The sequence below is a fragment of the Mauremys reevesii genome, linkage group 1 (genome assembly GCF_016161935.1).
Source record: "Mauremys reevesii isolate NIE-2019 linkage group 1, ASM1616193v1, whole genome shotgun sequence".
NCBI classification, from domain to species: Eukaryota; Metazoa; Chordata; order Testudines; family Geoemydidae; genus Mauremys; species Mauremys reevesii.
Genome location: NC_052623.1, coordinates 303,583,162 through 303,604,808, shown reverse-complemented (window position 1 = coordinate 303,604,808; position 21,647 = coordinate 303,583,162). Strand labels below are relative to the sequence as shown.

The following is a 21,647-nucleotide window of genomic DNA, read 5'->3' as shown; positions in this document are numbered from 1 at the left end:
TGAATCAGATAATTTTTTGCAATTTACTAAAACAGATAACTATTACTCTGACCATTCTTCTTGAAGACACTGATCTACCTTTTCTATTTAGGAGAATAATGACACTTTCAAATAAACCAGGTAAGATGAGACGAGATCTAAATCAATCAATGGTAAGAATGGTCATACTGGAGCAGACCAATGGTCCATCTAACCCCGTATCTTGTCTTCTGAGAGCAGCCAATGCCAGATGCTTCAAAGGGAATGAACAGAACAGGGCAATTATTGAGTGATCCATCCCCTGTTGTCTAGTCCCAGCATCTGGCAGTCAGAGGCTTAGGGACACCCAGAGTCTGGGATTGCATCCCTGACCATCTTGGCCAATAGCCATTAATGAATATCCTCCATGAATTTATCTAATTCTTTCTTGAACCCAGTTATAATGTTGGCCTTCACAGCATCCTCTGGCAACCAGTTCCATAGGCTGACTGTGCCTTGAATGAAGAAGTACTTCCTTTTGTTTTAAACCTGCTGACTATTAATTTTGAGTGTCCCCTATTTCTTGTGTTATATTAATGGGTAAATAATGCTTCCTAATTTGTTTTCTCCACACCATTCATGAATTTATAGACTTCTATCATATCCCCCTCTCCTCCCTCTGTCTCGTTTCTAAACTGAATGGCCCCAGGCTTTTTAATCTCTCCTCATATGGAAGCTGTTTCATACTCCTAATTATTTTCATTGCCCTTCTCTGTGCCTTTTCCAATTTTATTATATCTTTTTTGAGCCAGGATGACCAGAACTTCAGGCAGCATTCAAGGTGTTGGCATATCATGGTTTTATATATTGGAATTATGATATTTACTATCTTATTATTTATCTCTTTTCTAATGATTCCTAACATATTGTTAATTTTTGTTTATTACTGCTGCACAGTGAGTGGATGTTTTCTGAGAACTATAAACTAGGCAACAGCGAATGTAGACCCATTCATTTTGTATATATAGTTGGGATTATGTCTTCCAATGTGCATTACTTTGCATTTATCAACATTGAATTTTATCTGACATTTTGTTGCCCAGTCACTCAGTTTTGTGAGATCCCTTTGTAACTCTTTGCAGTCTGCTTTGAACTTACTATCTTGAGCAATTTTGTATCATCTGCAAATTTTGCTACCTCACTGTTTACCCCTTTTTTCAGATCATTTATGAATAAGTTGAACAGAACTGGTTCCAATACAGACCCTTGAGGGAGACCACCATTTACCTCTCCATTCTGAAAACTGACCGTTTATTCCTACCCTTCGTCTCCCCCTCCACATCTTTTAACCAGTTACTGATCCATGAGAGGATCTTCTCCCATGACTCCTTACTTTGCTCAAGAGGTGAGGGACCTTGTGAAAGGCTTTCTGAAAGTCCAAGTACACTGTATCTACTGGATCACCCTTGTCCATGTTTGCTGAAGCCCTCAAAAATTTAAATAGATTTGTGAGTCATGATTTCCATTTACAAAAACTGTGTTGAATCTTCCCCAACAAATCATATTCATCTGTGTATCTGATAATTCTGTTATATACTATAGTTTAAATCAATTTGCCTGGTACTGAAGTTAGGCTTACCAGCCTGTAATTGCCAGGATCACCTTTGGAGCCTTTTTTAAAAATTGGAGTTACATTACCAGATGACTGGAGAATAGCTACAGAGGCTGATTTAAGTGATAGGTTACATATCACAGTCAGTAGTTCTGCAATTTCTTATCTCAGTTCCTTCAGAACTCTTGGATGAATTCAATCTGGTCCTGGTGATATATTACTGTTTAATTTATCAATTTGTTCCAAAACCTCCTCTATCAACAACTTATTGTGGGACAGTTCCTCAGATTTGTCACCTAAAAAGAATGGCTCAGTTGTGGGAATCTCCTCTGAAATGAAGACGGATGCAAAGAATTCATTAGCTTCTCTGCAACAGCCTTGCCTTCTCTGAGTTCTTTTTTAGTACCTCAATCATCCAGTGGCCTCACTGACGGTTTCACAGTCTTCCTGTCTCTGATGTACTTAGATCTTTTTTTTTTTTTTGCTGTTAGTTTTTGTGTCTTTTCTTAGTTACTCTTCAAATCTTTTTTTGGCCTGACTAATTATACTTTTACACTTGATTTGCCAGTTTATGTTCCTTTCTATTTTCTTCAGTAGAATTTGACTTCCAATTTTTAAAGGATGCCTCTAACCACCTCTTTTTATGCTGTTTAGCCATAGTGGCATTTTTTTGGGTCCTCTTACTATTTTTTTTAATTTGGGGTATACATTTAATTTGAGCCTCCATTATGGTTTTTTTAAAAGTTTCCATGAGGCTTGCAGGCATTTCATTCTTGTGACTGTTCCTTTTAATTTCCATTTAACTAGCTTCTTCATTTTCATCTAGTTCCCCTTTTTGAAGTTAAATGCTACAGTCGAGGGCTTTTCCCCCACAAAAGGATGATATATTTAATTACATATGGTCACTACTACTAAGTGATTCAGCTATATTCACTTCTTGGACCAGATCCTGTGCTCCACTTAGAACTTAATTGGGAATTGCCTCTCCCCTTGTGGGTTCCAGGAGTAGCTGCTTCAGGCAGAAATCATTAATGGTGTCTAGAAATTTTATCTCTGCATTGTGTCCTGAGATGACATGCACCCAGTCAATATAGGGATAGCAGACTGGATACATAGACAATGATAGTGCTTCAGCTCTGTATCAGGCACATGGCCTGGGACAGGGCCGGCTCCAGACCCCAGCGCGCCAAGCGTGCGCTTGGGGCAGCATTTTGCCGGCAGGGCGGCAGGCGGCTCCGGCGGACCTTCCGCAGTCATGCCTGCGGGAGGTCCACCGGAGCCACGGGACCAGCGGACCTCCCGCAGGCATGACTGCGGAGGGTTCGGTGGTCCCGCGGCTCGGGTGGACCTCCCGCAGGCATGCCTGCGGATGCTCCACCAGAGCCGCGGGACCAGCGCACCCTCCGCAGGCACGTCTGCAAGAGGTCCCCCGGAGCCACGGGACTGGTGACCGGCAGCGCGCCCCCTGCAGCATGCCGCCCTGCTTGGGGCGGCCAAATTCCTAGAGCCGCCCCTGGCCTGGGAGACTTGTGGATTGTGGCAACTTACAAGGTTTCCTTGTTTACTTAAATTAATAATTAGAGAGATGAAAGTTAAAGTGGGGCTTGATTCTCATTTACAGCACAACTCCTTTAGGCCTGGTCTACACTAGGAGTTTATGTCGAATTTAGCAGTGTTAATTTGACTTAACCATGCACCCGTCCACACCAGGAAGCTAATTAGTTCGACCTAGAGGGCTCTTTAGTTCGAATTCTGTACTCCTCCCCGATGAGGGGAGTAGCGCTAAATTCGACATGGCTATGTCGAATTAGGTTATGTGTGGACGGAAATCGACCTTAGTAGCTCCGGGAGCTATCCCGCAGTGCACCACTCTGTTGATGCTCTGAACAGCAGTCCGAGCTTGGATGTTCTGACCAGCCACACAGGAAATGCCCAGGGGAAATCTGACACGCTCCAGCGCCTTGTGGATGTTCTGCAGGACCACAGGCAGGACAGAGCCCCCCTGCACTGTATCTGCAACCGCCCTCCCCCGCCACAAAGTCCCAAACCCCCCTCACCCAAAGTAACAAGAAGGAGGGGCGACAGGGGCCGTGAAAACTGTCACTGCACCCCTGCAGAGTGCACAAATACAAGAAGGCTCTCATTCCCTACATGTTGAGAAGTCCTTCCCTTCCTGGCTCACCGAAGCCCCAATCCCAGTTTCATCCCCTAACTGTGTAGTTGATTATTAAAAGTAGTTTGCTGTTAATTACTATTTCCGTCAAGTTTTTCTACAGAAGACTGTCTGTGAAGGGGGGGGAAGGGGGTTGTTAATTGCATAGGACAGTCACCTTTACCAGGGTACAGACACGGGGGCAGGATCAACAGCAGGTCACACACACAGTGCAGTCAGTAGGCACCCTGGTCGGTCGGTTTTCCATGTTCTGTGTGGGTGGGGGGTACGTGACTTTGTGGCATGGGAGGGTGGTTACAGAACTTATGCAGCGGTCCTTGTCCCGGACCACAGAGCCACGCAGCAGGGGAATCTGTAACCGTCCTCCCCCGCCACAAGGTCACGTAGCCCCCGCACACAGAGTCCCGAAAAGGAGGGATGGCAGGCTCCATTGAAACAACCAGTCCGGCACTGCAGACCGCTCTAGGAGCAGGAGCCTATCATTCCTCGAGTGTAGAAGCAGTGTTAACATCACTGCACACCCTACCCACCACAGTCTGCATCCCTGTTTCAACCCTTAAACCATTAATAAAGAAAACGTTAATTAACAATGTTCCATTAACTTTATTTTTAAACGTGTGTTGGAAGGGGGGAAACGTGGTGAACAGGGTATGTAACCGCAGAAGAAAGTCAACAGTAACTGAAGCAGGGGCAGGTTCAGCTTCTCTGTAAAGAAACTGAACAGTCACAGGTTACCCTGCTCCCTGAGGAACCTAGCTTTCAAAGCCTCCCGGATGCACAGCGCTTCCCGCTGGGCTCTTCTAATTGCACGGTTGTCTGGCTGAGCGTAATCAGCAGCCAGGCGATTTGCCTCAACCTCCCATCCCGCCATAAAGGTCTCCCCCTTGCTTTCACAGAGATTGTGGAGCACACAGCAAGCTGCAATAACAATGGGGATATTGGTTTCGCTGAGATCCGAGCGAGTCAGTAAGCTCCTCACTCTCCCCTTGAGATGTCCGAAAGCACGTTGAATGATGACAGTTACCCAAGACCACCCTCGACACATTTTTCCCCCCAGCATGCATTGTGGGGAAATCCCAGAATTCAAATGGGCAGCCGGGACCGCGGGAACTGTGGGATAGCTTCCCACAGTGCACCGCTTCCAATGTCGACGCTTGCCCCGTTAGTGTGGACTCACAAAGTCGAATTAGTGTCCTTAGTGTGGACACACAAATTCGACTTTGTAAGGTCGATTCCACAAATTCGAATTAAGTTAAATTGAACTAATCTGGTAGTGTAGACATACCCTTACACTGTTTTGGCAGTTCAAAGGGGCCTTAGTGCAAGAGATTCAGGCTCTTGATCTGGACTATCCTTACTCTGGGAAGGATAGTCCAGTGGTTAGGGCACTAACAGAGGCTTTAGGAGATCTAGGTTCAATTCCCTGCTTAGCTACAGACTTCCAGTGTGACCTTGGACAAGTCACTTAGCCTCTCTGTGCTTTGGTTCCCCATCTGTAAAATGGGGATAATCCTTCCTCACAGGGATGTTGTGAGGATAAATACATTAAAATTGTGAGGTGCTCCATACTATGGGGATGGAGGCCATATAAATACTGAAGATAGATTGGTTATTAATTAACAGAATTAAAGCTAAAATTTAAAGTCTTGTCAAAATACAGTGGGGAAAAAAACTACCCCAGAAAATGTAGTCTAATGTGAAAATATTCTATTATGTGTCTTGTTTAAACTTTTAAAATTTCAGCTCTGGAAAGAGTATTTTTTCCTGTCAGTTCCATGTGTTTGTATTCTCCAACATCTCCTAACCCCCATGGTTAGTTGCTTTATGTAATGCTTCATCAGCTTTTACAGCAATAACAGAGAACCATATGGCTTATAACAAAATATTATTCATATTATTGTTATTGCTCATTATTATTATTGTCATAGGAGACTATGCCTGGATGTGCATTTTTTCCCTTTAAAAAGAGTAATCTGGCTTAGCTCTTTAGACTCTAAATCATATTTAGTATACTAATGAATTTTTTGTATTCCTTTTCTTAATCTGTGAAAACATGTTTTTGCTCTGATCAAACTGAACGTACTGTGAGGTTTGCCATTCCTGATCAAACTATTGATCCACCAACTTCAGTCACCTACCTCAACATTGGCCAATGTCTGATGTTTCAGAAGAAAGCAATCTTGCTCTTAAGATCTAGTAGTTCCCCTAATTCTGGGAGGCTCGACATGGGGGCAAGTTCATTCCTGACTCCTAGACCTAAAACATCAAATTGTATTCCACTGTGTTTCTCTGTTCCTTCTATACTACAGGGCCTTAAAACTCTTTGAGGCAGGGACTCTCATGTACTGTATGTTTGTACAGTAACTATCACAATGGTGCCCCAGACAGGTTTTCCTGTAGGAGATACTGCAATATACATATTAAATAAATAAACAACCAAGTAATAAAAATCCTATTTTAATACATTACAAATACACTGCATTTACACAGAACCTTTGAGCAAAAGGTCTCAAAACACTTCATTAAACCTGTACTCTATTTCTGTTTCCCACTAAACTAGTGGTTCTCAACCTATTTATCATTGTGGGCCACATATGTCTTATGTGGGCCGCATCCAATACTACCTCTACGGCCCTGAGGATGTCACATGGGCCGCAGCTCTGGGCTGATTGGGCCTCAAGCACTAAACTAACAACCTGAATGTAGAACTTCTGCCGTTTTTTCTTAATTCAAGAAATTTCATAGAAATAAGCACTGGTGGAAACCCAGTCTCAAATGATCAGTTCTTAAAACTGTTGCATCCCATTTTATCTCAAAAAACTTTAGTAAAAGGATGCTAAACCATCTATAAAATTATGCAGTATTTGGTAAAGTATGGGATTTTACTAGATGCATGCCCACAGATTACTCCGGTACAAAATGACTACAAAAAGTTTGTCTGGCTTTGTAGTAAAATGATTAATTATTGATGTTGTCACACATACAAAAGGTGTCATAGATCATAGATTCCAAGGCCAAGAGGGATCATTGTGAGACTGACCTCCTGTACAACACAGGCCACTGAACTTTCCCAAAATAATTCCTAGACAGGGGCGAAAGTAAAATCCAGCTCTTACCGGTATGGGTCCCACTCATGCCCCCACCCCGGAAGGGGCGGGGCCTCAGATGGAAGGGGCGGGGCCAGTCAAAACACAAGCAACCCACCTCTCCTACATACTTCATGGATCCCTCCCATTGCATGACTTAGATATAGAATATAAAGCTACTATTACTACTACAAGTACTGTCTGTAAAAAAACTACTATTGGAATAAGCCTGAAAAACTGAAAACTCACTGTCACATTTTTCTCCTTGTCCTCTCTCCTCCTCCTCCAGCCAGGCTTCCCGTTGTGGCTAGGCTCCACGTTCCCCAGACCCCCGAACTCAGCAGGGGCTGCAGTGGCTCCCCTTTAGCTTGTAGCAGGGAGCAGGGGGACTGGCTGTGGGAGAAGCCTCCCCAGGTAGCCTGCTGCCAGCATAAGAACAGTTTAAACTTAGCTGTTCACTCCAGGGACCACAGGATTGGGGGCTATTTCTGGCATCCTTGTTAATTTCACTCAGGGTTGTTGGGGAGAAATATACAAGATACTTAGAGAAAGTTTTGTCAATTTCAGACTCAGCACTCTGCAGGACACCAACAGCATCAAAACAAAAAGAGATGTGAGCCCTTATGTCCTAAGGACATTTCAGGTGTTTAATTCAATATATAAAGAGGGTGGAATGAAAACTACTATTTCTTTCAAAGGAGGCACAATAATTTCCCTGAATATCCAGTTTTCCCCTCCAATCCCTTTGTGCTTTTGTCTATCGGGCTATTTGCTTTCCCTGTGAATCTCTAGTTGTTTTACCAAAATTGCTTTGCCCAAAATAAACCCCGATCAACAGAACACATCTTCCCACCATGTTCTCCATGTGGTTTTTTTCAAATAGTAACATTTCAAAGAGGATCTGCAAGCAGTTTGGACATCACAACCATGATCCTCTGCTGGGGAGGGAATGGGATAGATTTGAACTTCGAAACGGTTCCTGATTTTGATTGTATTTTTTGTGTATTATATTACTGAACATCGCCTCATCGAGGGGGCAGAAAAGAACTGCCTTGGCTTTGGTCACCCCCTCAACAACCGTGAGTGAAATTAACAAGGATGCCAGAAATAGCCCTGAATCCCGCATTCAGACCCGCAGTGAACAGCTAAGTTTAAACTGTTCTTATGCAGGCAGCAAGCTACCTGGGGAGGCTTCTCCCTCAGCCAGTCCCCCTGCTCCCTGCTCCAAGCTAGAGGGAAGCCGCTGCAGCCCCTGCTGAGTGTGGGGGTTGGAGGAAGCACTGAGCCTACCCTTGTCGGCAGCCTGGCTGGAGGAGGAGGGAGGAAAGAAACAGATGTGACAGTGAGTTTTCCCCTTCCACTGACTTTTATTAGCTATGGATTTAAGGCTATTGTATTCTGCTCCTGCCTTGGTCTCACCATCCTCCCCGACCCCCAACAACCCTGAGTGAAATTAACAAGGATGCCAGGAATAGCCCCGAATCCTGCTGTTCAGACCGTGGAGTGAACAGCTAAGTTTAAACTGTTCTTATGCAGGTAGCTGGCTACCCAGGGAGGCTTTTCCCTCAGCCAGTCCCCCTGCTCCCTGCTACAAGCTAGAGGGGAGCCGCTGCAGCCCCTGCTGAGTGGGGGGGTCGGGGGAACAGGGAGCCTAGCCCTGTCAGCAGCCTGGCTGGAGGAGGAGAGGGAGAGAAACAACAAACAAATGTGACAGTGAGTTTTCCTTTTCCAAACTTTTATTAGCTTTGAGTTTGAACTTTTTGCTATGCAGCCAAAAGAGGTGAAAGTAAGCCAGTACTGAATGCTCCACTTACTTGCCGTACACTACTGCACCTTTTTTTACCAGTCCTGCGTACCAGGCTGTACCGGCTTACTTTCACCGCTGTTCCTAGAGTATATATTTTAGAAAAAACATCTAATCTTGATTTAAAAATTGACAGTGATGGAGAATTTACCTTCTAAATTGTTGCAGTGGTTAATTACTCTCAATTTATGCCTTATTTCCAGCCTAGATTTGTCTAGCTTCAACTTCAACTTGCAGAAGTGACTTATTGCACATGTGATTAATATACTAAGTCAAATGGTTTAAATTTTTAAAACTTTACTATATTTGCATTGGATATTGGATTCTCTGCCCCATCTGAGCTCTGCTTGGATACAGTGGAGTGTCAGCCAGAAGCAGCTCCAACTTACACCACTGACAAAAGTTTCCCTCAGTGACCTTACCCCAGGAGGATAGAAGTGTCCAGCACAGCAGCTGGCTCTACTACCTTCTCCAGCTTTGCACTAGTGGGGAACTTCCCAGCACTGGGGGAACTCTCTGCTATTTATGAGCAGTTTGAGTCCGCTTTCCACCAGCTGAGCAATACAGCATAACATGGATTTAGTGACTGGAGGATCTAGTTCATTACATCTGGATTAGATAAATAGGATCAAACCAATTTTCAAATGCCTTTGTGTCTGAGATAGAGAAAATGCTAATGTAATTGTTTAAACCAATCTATGTATTGCTAAAGTGCACCTAATTCATAATATATTTTATCTTATACATGATTATATTCAAAATTATGTAGCAGTAATTCCTAATGAAACATGATCCAGCCAAACTGGTCTTTTAAATCAAAGTTGTCTCAACCTGTTTTAACATTAAAATCACTTGTCTCATAAAAGTTTTAAAGTTTCAGGAAATTATATTAAGAATAATGATCAGTATAACAGCATTATATAAAACAATGACATCAATTCACTTAATAAAATTCTTCAACTTAACTGCAGTATTTTGGCATAGTGACTGAGATGATTGCTTTTCTAATTATTTAAAGACAGGTTCATTTAAGCAATTACATTCTTTGTCCACAACAAGCAAATTTTTAATTAGAGAGCCCCTACTGCTATCAAAAGGACTTCATTATTTGTTTTTCATTCTCTCTCTAATCCTAAAACAACAAAGTCCGTGCTCACCAAAACTCTTGAGAAAGAGTTGATTTTGGAATTTTGTTAATGCTGTGACTTCCTGGAGATGTGCAAATCTGTTCTTATCCAAAAAGTAACATCATTAGCCATTAGGGAATAATCTAAATTAGACCTGTAATGTTTTAGGTTTTCCATCTATATTATTTTTCTCTTCAATGGCCTCTCTAGTCTCTTGCAATCTAGGAATAATATTGGTAGTGCACATGAACTGGTGGGCCTTTTAAAAAATGTAACAAGCTGTCAGATAGGCAGGGATGAGGGAGCACATATTTATTCGGAAGTTGGGGCTATCACCACGAAAGGAATTTTCTTTTGCTTTATCAAATGTTTCTGTTCAGTTCTTGTTCTTTGTCATAGTTTTAAAAATTACAGTTTTGTTTGCATGTCAGGCCGTAGTTCTTTTAGTAACAAAAACCAAGGTGGTTATTGCCACTGACATTTGTGACAGTGTCTTTGGCTGGTGGCTTTCATCTACTGGGTGTTGGGAAGGCAATCTACATGGGGATTTTGGTGTGGCATGGATGCTCAGTCTAGTAAGTGGAATTTCCAGTCAGACCACATATTTTCTCTTCCATGATCCCACTAACAATGCTAAAGGCAAGGCAAAGTGATCCTTTATCGCAAAATGCTCCAGAGGAGCCTAAAGAATTTAGGATTGCCCAACTATCAGGCTTCTTTCAAGGTGAGAGATGTTGTCAGTCAAAGTCTAATCATACCTCACAATTTGACTGCCAGATGCTGGAACTGCATGACAGGGGACGGATCACTTGATAATTTCCCTGTTCTGCTCATTCCCTTTGAAGCATCTGGCATTGGCCACTCTTGAAAGACAGGATACTGGGATAGATGGACCATTGGTCTGATCCAGTATGGCCGTTCTTATGTTCCTATGTTCTTAACATAGACCGGTCACTTAAAAACTGGGACAAACAAAGACACTGAGATGTGGAGCACTCTACTGCAAATCATGACGTGTACTGTATGCTAATGATGTTTCAGTCTGAAAGGCCTTTCTGGACAAAAAGGTTAGAAAAATATTCACAAACACAGAAAAGAAATACAGCTCCTAATGGTCTAAATTTTTAATCTGTCTGAAATGGATTATTTAAAATAATAAATTTCATACTGGTAGAAATGGCACCTAATAAGAAAACCTGTTAGTATCTTTTTGTCAGTATTAATAAAATACAAGTTCATGACTTTTAATATGCAGTTAGTGTATATTTTTATCAAATCCCATCAGTAATCATAGTTCCTGAGTCAACTGGCTGTGTCGACATTCTAGAGAACACAGCAAGTATATCACACCAAACATTAGGGCCTCAATCCTGCAAACACTCTTGCATCTGAGTGACTTCACATAGGTGAGTAGTAGTTCTAGTGAGTGTTTAACTGAATATACCTCAGTATTTTTGTTTAATAACTGTCATTTCATCTGACTGTGCAAAATGTCCTCATTAATTTAAAATGCCTATTTTCTTACCGCCAGCTATAATTTATTCAATATAATAAAAATGTTGTTACTTCTTCAATTTGACTGTATTAAAATACAATTTAAATATAAAATAGGAATTCAACAATTTCAGCAGGAAATGAACTCTCACTTTTTTGCACCACATGCTTTTACGTTAGGTTTTCATTATAATATTGTGTAATTTTGTAAAAATGTTGATTAGCAATTTCGCAAATCTGAAAAACACAATTCTCAGGTTATGACCATGACCCTTGAAAAAATGTGAGAGAACAACCTCATTACGAGATATACCTTGCAAGAGATATTTGTTTAACTTGAACTCTGCAAGTGCAGTTGCCCAGTGCAACTGTACATATTTGCTCCTGAATCCTTTCTGAAAGGCACTATTTAAACATGTTGATGCACTGCATTGAGATTTTTTTTGTACCCATTCCAGCAGGCTTGACAAAACAAGAAGACTCAGAAGATAAATCTGATTTTTATATCAAGAAGCACTACAAGGTAAGTGAACTACCTTTTACATAATATGTCCCCATTTAAATAAAACATGGCAGGCGTGTAAGCTCTTGTGGAGGTGCATGGTATGGTTGTATTGCTCAGTCAGATTTCTATTTTCAATTGAATTAATGTATTTGGACTCTAGTTGTCAGTCTTTGGTTTAATGGCAATGAGTTTGTTACTGTAGATTCACTGATGTGTTAGGAGGGAAGGAGAAATTGGTGTGTAAGGCAAATTTTGTGGTCCCCTCAATCCAACCCATGCCCAGAACCCAGGATGTAGTTCTTGTGTCTGATCCCCTGTGGCTTGGGTTTAGGTGAGACTGCAAACAGGTGTCTACAATGACATGGAATTTTATGATGAAGGCACTTGGACTAGCCATCAAATCATTTCACATAAGCTACTCAACAGCCACCAGGTGGTAATAGTGACTTCAGTCATTACTGTTCTGGGCTAGGTTCAATAAAGTGACCTAGAGGTGAAAGTTTCTGTCTCCTGAACCAGTCACACTTTACATGTCCCTTCTGAGCTCTGTTTTAGCCATTCTCCAGCCAATGTCAGGATGGGACACCTTTCAATCTGCCATTTAGCTGGAGAAGTTAATCCTAAGCAACCCAAAGCACTCCTCATCTCTTTAGGTTAAATTCACGCCTTCTGCAGCAATTCCAGCTCTGAAAGCTGGAAACAATGAAAGTCAATAGGTGCTAATAGAACATAGCACCTATGATGTCCTTTCACAGGAGCTGTAGCATTAGTCTTCCTTTCCTTAACTCTCTTTGTTTGCTAGATAAAGACCTAACTACAAGCGAATATCCAGATCCTACAAGCCCTTAGTCATTTATGCATATAAGTAGCTCCACTGACTTCAGGGAGGCTGCATAAGGAAAGAGGGTGTGGCCCTAGTTCAGTGCAACTAAATGCATCAACAAAAACCCACTCTGCATACCTGAAATGGTGTTTTCAAATATAAACTAAAAACAGATGATTCAGCACTACAGAGAAAAGGCATTTCTGTGTCACTCTACTGAAAATCATTATCTCCTTTGCTTTGTATCTCGGTGCCTGCATCAATGTACTTAGGTAGTAAACTGCATAATAAAACCATGAGCCAATCTTGAATTTCTTATTCAGGCTACACTGCTATTTTGCCTGAAGATCACATGATTGGGCCCTAATATTTACTCTTTCACTCTTAAATCACAAGAAATGTATGGTCCTGCAGTGGGTAGCAGTTTTGCTCCTTGCTATTGTTACATTAGTCAGATATCACACATGAATTTGTTTTAAAATGAATGAATGGTATGAAATATTATTTTAGACCAGGGAAGCTATATAGTGGGCTTGTGAAATAAAGATTCATTTCCTGACTGTGAAAAATCACAATGTAGACATTCAGGGATGGACTGGAGCCTGAGCTCTGGGACCCTGCAAGGGTGGAGGTCCCAGAGCTTGGGCTAGAGCCTAAATGTCTATGCAGCAACTTTTAGTCCCATGACCTAGAGTCACCTGACCTGGGCCAGTCCTGGCTGTGCTGCGCGTCTTTTATCGCTGTAGAGACATACCCTTACTTTCAGTGGAATTTTCTATCTCTTGTTAGCTTATCACATGACTCCTCTCCTTCTCTGCAATTCACTTTACATTCATTTCTGAAATATGCAACTTTTATTTTGCCCTTTAAAAAATTATAAGAAGAAAAAGAAAGAGCAGAAAGCATGAAGTATGGTAAGACTGAAAGTGTTCTGTAACTTAGCACCAGTTCAAGGTTCAGGACTTGCTATTTATTACCGCTGGTAGAAAAAAATCTCTTTCCTTTTTTCCCCATCAATATTTTGAAAACCTTGGATCATCTCTACTCTTTGTTAAGAGAGTAACGAGAAACAAGACTATTAGAGATAGTTTTAAGAAAGAGCATCATCGTAGGAACCATCAAGACTAAAAGCAAATTTTGGACACTACTGATTGCAAAGCTTTTCAATGGAATATGAACTATACCTTTCCAATCCGTATACATAAAATATGTATAACGATACTTACTTCCTGCTTTACAGGGGTGTTGTGAGTATTAGCTAATGCCTGTACAGGATTTTGATCATGAAAAGTGCTATATAAGAGCTTTCATTATCATTAGACAACTTACTTTAAAATATCCATGTCAATTACTCTCTTGCTTTCCAAACTTTGCCCCCTTTCTCTCTGATGTGATTTTAGCATCTGATACCTCATAAGCAGCTAAAGTTAGAGTCTAATGTTTTACTCTACTTGAAAGCTGGCCTTCCAGACATTAAGGATCAAATGATGCCCCTTCCACACTGAACAGTAACTTACTCAAGGGGTTATCCATTCAATAGCAAATTTACTCCAAGTGATTCCATTGGTTTCAATATGAGTAGGGTTATTATAAGTTGGTCCTAAAAGAATAAATCATTGGTTTCTGGATATAATTGTTCTCAATAGCAACTAAAATCATGTCAAAATTGAGGTGGAAAAAATCCAAAATAATAAACAGAATGACATAATTTTTAATGTTTGATATCTCACAACCTGTCAGAGTAAAAACACTTCCATAAACAAATGCTCCTAAGAATGATAAATTTTCCCAAGAATTGGAGCACAGATCAGAAAGAAAAAATATTTGATTCCACAGAGAAAGGGATAGTTCCATAAGGCATGGAAGTTGCTTGTGTAACCAGAAAAATTGAGTAAATTCTACACGCAATAGCCTCATGTCTTGAACATCTGCACGTGAAACACAAACCAGTCAGCAAATCACTGTGGCCCAGCAAGATTGAAAGAGAATCTTCTTCTTCCAGCTAATGGAAGGTAGCAGGTGTGGCTGTGGAATGGCTTTCAAGATCTACATTCTACAGCTCTGTTGATGTAACAGAGGAGCAGGTATTTCTAGAACCAATTTATAAAGTATCTATAAAAAAATAGAAAAAAAACCACGGCAACTCTTCTAAAGTAACAACTATATTTATGAAATGCCAAGCCTTTCACAAAATGAAGAGCAAGTAAATTTGTAGTTAAGACACAGTCTTAAACTCAGTCCATTGTTCCTCAAAAATGTAATATATGCCCATGACATCAGACATTGCAAAACACAGGAACTGCTAGGCAAATTATGGGTTGACTTTCAGCTATAAAGATGACCTGTAATGCATATTTTTTAAAAAGTAGTTAACTGTAAAGATATATGTGCTGAACGCTCCAAATAGCAAAGGTAGGTGAGGCCTTCAGCAGATAAATTATTTTAAAATGACAATTTTTTATGTTTTAGGTGCCATGAAGTTTGGCTGACACATGGAACTAGCCTAGAGAGGATCAGGTAAATGGTTACTTTTCCCAGTATACAACATCACTTTGCAAAGTTTGATTATTTTAATTGCTGCATAGAAACATATATCCTTTAAAATGGCAAAATCACCCCATCAGCTAAAAAGAACATTGCTTACCTCACTTCCCTCCCCTGCCCATGTATAGGTGAGCTCTTTGATCTGGTAGGGGCATAAATTGTTGTATTGTAGAATAGTGCATGCTGCGAAAAATCGCATTTAAAGCTATAACTCTGGGAATGTTAAAGCACATACAAACCCCAAAAGACTGGTTAAGTTTTGTTTGTCTATTAAATGAATGTCCCTCTGACCTTTGCTGTAAAAATTCAGCACACAGGAATGAGAGAACCTAGATAATCGTGTTGAGTGATTGTTCTTCCTCCCTGCAGGTTCTCACATGTGCAGTCTCACAAGGTTGCATTCTTGCTAAACCCCTCTTGAATGTACTTGTACCAAATTCAGTGGTGTGCCTGCTGTCTTGTGCCTAACAAAGTAGAGAAATGTATCAATGTAAAGTAGCTAAAACTAAAGCTAGATAATATGAAAAAAATGTTTGTTGGCGGGAAAAGCATTAAACAAAGAGGGTGAAGGTTGCACCTGTTTGAGGTGTGTGTCCACTCTTTGGCAATGCGGTTGGCAGCCAATGAGTCATACTCAGTTGTTCATACAGCCAGACTCCCTGACAGAGGCCGTGACTTGTTTTTATATGTTCTGTAGGCCTGCCAGAGAGATCCATGCTTTTGTCACTTCAAAGGGAATGCACTCTAGTTGGGGCTGCCCTTAAGGAAAACAAGGAGGCTTCAGCTGTTGCAATATGCAATCCCTTGCCTCCGAAAGCAGAGGTGATGGGCTTGCTGTGAGTACACTGCCCTGATATTTTATGCTCTGCACTTTTGTCTGCCTGTTTCTGAGTACTTATTACCTTTAAAGACTTCAATGTTCTAGGATCCACTTATCTGAGGGATTATCTATGCCCTGTCACAGCGATCAAGACTTGCTGGGTTGCCCTTGCTGATGTTACTTGGGATTTCCCTCTCCAGAACTGCCAAAATAGTCAGTTGAAGACCCTTGCGAAATGGAAATTAAGTCTGTCTGACAGTTGGTCAGACCCCATCCCCTCATATGGCAACCTTTAGAGCAGAGTGCATAGCATGTTTATTTACACACATCTTTGATTTACCATTCCGGAATGTCTGAAGGTTATGGGCAAAATCCTGGTCTGACTAAAGTCGACTGAAGTAAATTGCAAAACTCCAATTGATTTCAATTCCAGGAATTCATGCTATTAATTCAGACTAGTTTTCTTGAATGGAGACTTAAATGGAGGCCACAGAGCTGCACAATTATTATATATGTGTGAGAGAAAGAGAAAGACAAAATGTTCTGTTGTTTTAGAATGACATTGTTGAATATTACTGACTATACAAATAACCCTAAAATTGACTCCTGATGTAAATATAAATATAGAGGCTGTTAGGGGAAAAAAAGGCTAATTACCTATACCTTCACTGTGATGTTTTTTAAGAGTGTACTGTCTGCTAGGTAAAACTCACTCTTTGTTGACGGATCAGTGGCACAACAAAACATAGAATCCATTCTTTTCTATATTTTATACCTATTTATTGATTTAGGAAGTATATTCTATTATTTCTATATGGCTGCAGCTATTGGTCCCTGAATGCTGAATTCTCAGAAACTGCACTGCATTTGAAAACAGTATGAAAGAACCCCAATGACCATAAAGCATGGAGCTGCAGTGCATATTCTACTCCTGAGGGCATTCTTTGCCAAAAAATTGTGCGCACAATATTTTAAAATTCTGCACGTTTTGTCAATAAATAAATATAGAGGCTTCAGCATGGCAGTGGGGAGCACAGGCTACTGACTGCATGGAGATGGGAGATCATCCTGCAGTCTCCCCACCCCCACAACATGGACTCAGTGGTGAGGCTTCATCTGACCCTGACACAGCACAAGACCTGGGCCTGCCCCAGAAACACTCTGGGGCCCTGCACTCTGTGCCAGGTGCACCAGGACTGGGGCAGGCAGGTTCAACTAGGCAGGATCCAAGTGTGGAGGGGCACAGGATTTGGGGATCCAGATGTGGGGTGAGAGGATTCTGTGTGGGACAATCTGGGAGCAGTCAGCTCAGTGGGGGGTCTAGGTCTAAGGGGATGTGAATGCACAGAGTCGCAGGTGAAAGTGGTTGGGGGTCAGTGAAGGGGTCTGGGTGTTGGGGAGTGGGGCTTGGTGGGGTGGGGGTCTGGGTGCAGCTAACTGGGGGTCAGTGGCATGGGAGTTTGGATGTGGGGGCTTAGGATGGTGCAGGGGGTGGGTCTTAGCAGAGTCGGGGTTTGAATGCAAGGAGCTCAGTGCGGGGTTCTCTGGGTGCAGGGGTGGGGGTCCGGAGGCCTGAGTGCACGGGGCTCCAAATGCACGGGTTCAGGTTCGATGGGGTGGGGTTTGGGTATGGAGGGCTAGGAGGGTTCTGGGTGTATGGGGTGAGGCTTGGCGGGGGTGTCTGGGTATGGGAGGTCCAGATGCATGGGGGTTGGGCAGATGGGGGAGCAGCTCCATGTACAGTGACTCTTCCCTCTGCAGCTGAGGAGAAATGGGGGCAGGAAGCAGGGGAGGATGCTGAGCTTCCTGCAACTGGGGGCGGTTTCGGGGGTGGGTCTGACACAGCCTCAGACAATCCTTGCAGGGGAAGAGGAAGTCCTGTCCTCTTCTGCATTCAGCCCAGCCGGGACTAGCAGCTAATCCTGGCTCATAGTAGGAGCCACTGGCTGGAGTGTCTCCAGCCCTGCATTGATTTACCTCTCCGTTGGCTGCTCCGGGTGCCTGAAACAATGTACCTGTGCAGCTAGGGAGCGGTGTGTGACTGCTCTTGCAGCTTCCCTTTGCTTCCCTGTCAAAAGGTCATTTTTCTGCAGGGAAGCAAAAAAACATGCAGCGGAACACAAATTCTGTGCACGCGCGGTGGCACACAATTCCCCTAGGAGTCATATTTTATTTAATACAGTGTCATCATTCTCTCCGTCATCTTTCTGCAGCCCAATAATATTTAACCTTGTAGCATGGGACATCCATTACATCAAATGGCGTTCCAGAAACTGATCAAATAATGGAGGAGTGATGTCCTGATATTATAACAGCTCAAAACAAACATTGCAATGCCAGGACATCACAACAATTTTTCTGGAGGCTCCCAACAATTCTATTTTTCACAATGGGCCTTGATTTATACCTTAAGCAAACCTAACTTCTATACGTGACATATGGCATAAGACAGGGACGAATCTGATGCCTTATTTCCTCTCTCTTTCTGGCTGTGGCACTGAATAGCCAGAAAAATAGCTTTTACCCCTTCTTTGCCAGTTGATGATGTGCAGACAGGTTGGAGGTTTTTATTTATATCTCCCTCCCCTTTTCTCCTGGCTGTTGGGAAGGATGTGTTTGCTCAAACTCACATGTTCAGGCAGGAGAAAAACTCTGGTCCTGAGAACTCCATTCACTCTAACTGATTGATTGGAACTATTCCTGCTCCTAACTTATGGACTCCACAAGTGCCACACGTTAGCTTATATGCAAGTCCCAGTATTACACATACAAGAATGAGGTGTAATTAGGTCTTACAAAAAGAGCTGGTGGGAAATAGCAGGTGAGAGGTTTTCCATGTAAAATGTTGATTTTTAATAAAAAAAACCCCCAAAACTTGAAAGATGAAGATTTTAAGTTGAAAACCAATTGTTGGGGCTTTTCAGTGGGTTTTTGTTGTTGTTGTTGCAGTTTCTGGCTCAAAATTTCTGATTGTCCAATGGGGAATTTTTTTTGAGGAAAAGACATTTCCCGCAATAATTTTCAGTTAGTTGAAAACCTGATTTTGTCAATAATAATAATAATAATAGTTATAAAAAAAAAGTAGATGGAAAAATTTCAATCAGCTCTACTTACAAACTAATGTGTGAACACTGATAGAGACACACTAAACACAATGTGAGATCTCACCAAGTGCAAAGGGTAGGTCCTCTCAGAGTTATTTACCTTTTTCCAGAGCTAAAGATTAGAAAAATAAATAGATTTATAAAAGATTTACTCTTATCAATGCCCTGCTGTATTATATGTTATCCTGGAATACAGATCAAATAATTGTTCTAAAACAATGGACTGTCATGTCTGTAAGTTAAATTCTGATGCCATTTAGTTAACGGAGTAATTATGTAGTTAAAGGCCTGATTCTCATTTACAGAAACGTCCCTTTAGCTTCTCTGGCAGTACAAAGAGGCTGTAAATTGAGTATAATGTAATTTACACCCATTTGAGGGGCTTCTTATGCTGTGTAAAGGGTCCTTAGTGTAAATGAAAACTGAGCCTCAAATAATAAAAAAGTTTTCCTAAATACAAAACATTATAATCAACATCTTGTGTTAATAGCCTACACATTTCAATAAAGTAAACAAAAAAACAACAACAACAAAAAAAGCCATTTTGGAGTGAGAGGATTTAAAAAGTAGGATTGACACAATAAACTTCTAATCTTTTTTAACAAACAAAATATCTCTCACTAATATTTCTTCACTTTATGTGTACACATACATCCATATTATACATATAAAACACATGCATTCAAAAAAAGTAAGAAAGCTGTTGGTTTGGTTTTGAAAAGCCTTCTTTTTTCTCCATTAGTTTAGACCTTTTAGGCCAAGTTTCATCATGAAAACAAGTATTTATGAGAAAAATGCTGACACTGCCTTACTACTAGCAGCACTAACAGAGATTGTTACAATGTCTATTTACTCTGGTACAGTATTAAATAAGATATGTGAACTCACCATAGCAACCCCTGCATCACATAGCAGATATGCTGCTTCTAAGATACAGTGGAACCTTTCTGAAGAAATACATTCAGACAAACATCTATCAATTTCAAATTGTGTTTTTAAAATATATTGTTAACAGTACAACACAACACAACTTGTTGCTATTTAATTTATCTGTTTGTTCTTGCACCTTCGCCTTTGATTGATGGTGCTTCATCTTTATTGTCAGGAAAAAAGTAAACTTGGATATCTACCCAATATCCTCTTAGATAAAAACTGCTGCAAATAAATTATTTAGCATCTTAGAAATGTCATACCCTTAATGGCTCCCTTTGCTCCCTGACAGTCCAGAAGACCCACTATTTCTCTTGCAATCTTCTGCCTTCTCAATATCCTGAGATTCTGCAAAGACTTACATCTCTGAGAAGTCCCATTGACTTCCATGAGGGAAAATGACCTCAGTGGAACTACTCTTAGGAGTAAAGTTAAGCACATGTTATGTTTTTCCAGAACTGGGGCTATCAGAATGTATGGTTTACTTTAAGTCTTTGACTATGTCTATACTACAGACCTTAGAGCGGCATAGCTGTATTGCTACACCTGTGCCACTGTAAGGTCTCCCGTGTAGTCGCTCTTTGCTGGTGGGAGAGAGGCTCTCCTGCCAACATAGTACTGTCCACACCAGCACTTTTGTCGGTGAAACTTATGTCAGTCACGGTTGTGTTTTTTCATACCCCTGACCAACAAAAGTTTTGCCAACAAAAGTGCTAGTGTAGACAAAGCCTTTGACTACTTGCTGTTCATTTTCCCTCTTACTGCTACTAATTTTCATCATGCATTTTACCTGCAATACTGTATGCTCCTTTTAATTGTCTTGATTGGGCTGGCTTTCCATTTTTGCATAAATGAAAAATCTCTTGTACCTTGCCCTTTAATCAGGCAGTTGTTTTCTTCCTTTTTGTTTAGAAGTATGCATACTTTATCTCAATCTGCTAGGCTTAAGTAGCTTCCCAGGTGAATCTAATTTCTTCACTTTCATCTGTGAGGTCCAAACCTTATCGTACCATAGGCACAATCTTGTATCTCAAAAAATCCCAAATCCTTGGCACAGACATGAAGTCATTCATGCTGCTGCTTTCCAGTTATGCCTAATAATTATTCTTGATCATATTCCTGGTTTGGCAAAACTGGTACCCAAGCCTCATCCAACCAAACTACATCCTTGCTGCCAAGCCATCAACATATCTTCAGCCCAAATAACTCCATGGAGGAATTTTCTGTAGGATTGAGAAGTAAGCCCTGTTTGTTTTGGTCCAACCATGGCAGTGGGGTCCAAATATGACAGTCCAATCATAGTCTGATCTTTCTTGGTAACTGGGTAGCCCTACATGCTCCCATTTTGCTAAATAAGGCTGCCAAAGGAAATGCTGACAATGCATATTGGTACATACCTTCCACTTTGAACCTTCTTGCACTGATTACCTGAGCAATTATTTGAATTGCTATTGGTAACTGCATTTTTTTTATCTCTGCTGTATTTAAAGAAGGGTGAAAGATTATACTGGTCAGTCTTCTTGAAAATACCAGTTCTGCATTTAGCTGTGTACAGGATATGCTGCTCACTGGGGTTCACTGGAGTAGGCCTGCCAGTTTACTTTCGATAGAAATATAGAGCAATAAGGGTGATATCATGGTGGGCATTTGCTATAGACCACCAGACC

General features: G+C 41.3%; 1 protein-coding gene and 1 long non-coding RNA gene across 7 annotated transcripts in view; one reads left to right on the top strand and one right to left on the bottom strand.

Moving 5' to 3' along the window:
* Positions 1-21,647, top strand: part of LOC120385894 — an 82,501-nt gene that overhangs the window by 14,328 nt on the left and 46,526 nt on the right. For 3 of the 4 annotated variants that reach the window (XR_005589404.1, XR_005589406.1, XR_005589403.1), the window contains exons 3-4: positions 11,713-11,777; positions 15,052-15,099. This is a non-coding gene — a long non-coding RNA (uncharacterized LOC120385894). The remainder of the gene's footprint in view (positions 1-11,712; positions 11,778-15,051; positions 15,100-21,647) is intronic. The other variant, XR_005589405.1, reaches the window with a different exon arrangement.
* The window catches only part of SLC38A4 (solute carrier family 38 member 4), a 67,476-nt gene that overhangs the window by 38,936 nt on the left and 6,893 nt on the right, over positions 1-21,647 (bottom strand). The window lies entirely within an intron of this gene.